This window comes from Micromys minutus (genome assembly GCF_963924665.1).
Source record: "Micromys minutus genome assembly, chromosome: X".
Classification (NCBI taxonomy): Eukaryota; Metazoa; Chordata; class Mammalia; order Rodentia; family Muridae; genus Micromys; species Micromys minutus.
Window position 1 is genome coordinate 88,704,547 of NC_137970.1, and position 3,218 is coordinate 88,707,764.

A 3,218-nucleotide genomic window follows, 5' to 3' on the forward strand; every position below is an offset into this window, starting at 1 on the left:
TTTTTTTACAAAAGAAGAAAATATTGTCACATCCTGCTTCAGAATAAATGAACATAGAGAACGTTATGTTAAAAGAAGAAAGCTAATGACAAAGGAACTAGTGTCATAGTACTATAAAAATTAGAATATAGAAATTTCATAGTTATAGAGGTGAAAATAAGCTGGTAACTATAAAAGATAGAACAAAAGGTGGCCAAAAATGCTAAATTTCTAAGTGATGGGAGGAAGAGGTTCAAGAAATACGTAGGATAGCATGCTTATTATAATATAATAAAGTTTTGAAGTTATAATAGTAGAATTTGGTTTGCACTTCCAGAAAATAATATATAAATTAATCTCTTTGGTAATTGTCTTTACTTTTCCATCAAACAATGTAACTTCTAAAACCTAATTGTTTATATATATATAACTTTGATCATCATAAACTAGTTAGAATATTTAGTTATATTAATTACTTATATATTATTAATAATTTTATTAATTTTAATATATTATACTTTGAACATTTTTCTCTTCTTCAAACACCTCTCAGATAATCCTCAACTCTTTTATTGTCTTCTCATTGCTCTCTCTTTCAAAATATAAATGCATGTTTCTGTTGAGGTTTGTTCTATTGCTATGTATTGTAATTCCTAGGCCTATGAGTGACTTCTCATGTTTATAAGCTTTTGTGTGCAAACTTTGTTCCTCAATTTAAAACCATTGGTTAAATAAAGTTGGCTAAGCCCTATTCTTGGAAGGATTAAAAGTAGGTGGATTAGGAGTGACCTGGATGTAGGAGGAGAGACCAAGAGGAAAGAGGAGAGGAGAGGGAAGCTGCCATTGAGGGCAGTGGAACCATGAATATATGGCTAAGAAAAACAGCACATATCTTGTGTACATCACTGGGGAAGTAGCCAGGCCAGCAGTTAGAAGTATAAATTAGGGGTAACCCCTAGTAATTGTCAAAGTCAAATAAGGTAGCCATAGGCTGAGTCTCATTTATTTGTAAGTTGGTCAGGGTTAAGATTAAATTTTCATACTACATGTTTCAGATAAAATTTAATTTAAGAAATCCATAAATTCAACCTTATTCTTAGAAGTTATACCAGCCTGATAATAAGTTTATTTATGTGAAGAAAATAAGACTAGAAAGGCTTTAAAAAAAGAAGACTATCAGTGCTTTATTCTGAATTGTAAGCATACATGTCTTGTTTTTGTATATTAACCCCCTTCGAGACTTTAATGAGAAGTACTTACTAAGATGTTTTTATTAAAGGTAAAATATTCTGACTACATAGGCACACCGACTATAGGCATTTATCATCTCTACCTTCTGGTACTCTATTAAAATGACAAAAATGAAAAACTATGTATAAACACATGTCAAGTACAAAATCAGATCAAATTGAAAAATTGTAGAAGTTTATTATGAATATAAAAGAAATACTCACAAAACAGTGGAAAAAATCAGCTCACAGAAGACACAATGCAGCCTACAAAGTATTAAGGAGAAAGGATTGTAATTATCAGTAACTTACCACTCTATAGTAATATTCTGTTTAGACCAACTACAGCTATTGATTCAGCAAACTGATTGATTTAATGTTACTGAAGAGTGCTGACAAGTATGTAAAACTTATTGGATGTTTCATGTATAATTAGTCATCGTTCAGAGAGGTCAAGATGGCTTAGATTTGCACATGGTTATAGACATTTGGCCATATGCAAACTGAGAATTTTGATTTTATTTTTAAGCTATTCTCTTAGGCTACATGGGGATGAAAAGGTGGTACAAGCAAATCAACACTATCAATATGTTCCTGGTTGGCGAAAGAAGAGTTGTAAGGTTCTCCCTCAGAGTTTATGGCAGGTTGTTTGTAGGACTCCTGCCAATTCCAAAACTTATGGATGCTCAATATTCTGGTAGGAAATATCATCAGATCATTTGTATATGACCTCTGCATATCCTCCAGTATATATTAATGTCTAGATTATCTATAATACCAGGTGCGATATGAATGTTGCATAAAATATTGTTGTTTGCTATTCTTGTGGGACTAATAAGAAGTAATATAGATTAATTAAAATTTTATTAGAAGAAACAATGTTTTTATTTCTATTTGGCTGCTCATACAGATTTCAGACAACTAGGTATTTCCTCACACAGACTATTCATGATACTTACTTTTTAGAAATTGCACACACATATGCATACACGCACACACATGCATACACACAGCAGTCTTCTGAATTACATAATTTAGTAATATAGTTTAAAAGAAAAGGAGTGGCCAGAAATGACTCTACAAGCCTTTAATCACAGCATTCAGGAGGTAGAGGCAGGTAGATCTCTGTGAGTTTAAAGCCAGCCTAATCTGCAAAGTAAGTTACTAGATGAATTACATAATAGTGACCCTGTGGTGGCTGTACTTGGGTCAACTTAACTATAGCTGACATTAACCAAAGCCAAAACTGATGGATCCACCTATAAGGGGTTATTTTTGATTGAGTCACCTGAAGTTAGAAGATCTATCCTAAATGCTAAACATTTGAGGTGGGACGATCCAACTTAAACTTGGGCCACACATTCTAGTAGCACCTTTATTTATAGAAGAAGGATGCCTATCCTCTGTCTGCTAGATCTTACTCTTGCTGACAAATTCATTTCTTAACAGGCAATAGAGCTCATTTCTTTTTGGTTGCAGTGTATACAGAAGACCAGCTGAGATATTCAGGCCCAGGGACTGAATAACTATTGGATTCTTAGATTTTTATTGGTAGTCAGCCATTGTTGGACTAGCTGAACCACAGCCTGGAAGCCATGCCATTCACACACACACACACACACACACACACACACACACACACACACCTCACATACATGTGTGTTTCTTCTTTCAGTTGTGTTTCTCTAAAGAAGCCTAAAACATCCTCTATTGCTATCTTTCATAGTTACAGAAGATACTTCTATTCTGGCCTCTAAGTCTGAGAGCCACTTGTCTATGCTTCCCAAATGCCGGGATTTGGGGCATGACTACCATGGCCAAGCTAACCAGTAGTGTTATGAGTTTCAGTAATGACCGGACCCACCAGATGTGCCCATTTATGCAATAGTGGAATGACTGATGTAGGGGTGTCTTAGTTTGCTTTCTATTGGTGTGATAAACATCATGACTAAACGCAATTTGGTGACGTGACAGTTCATTTGGCACACAGGTTAGAGTCCATCTTTGGGG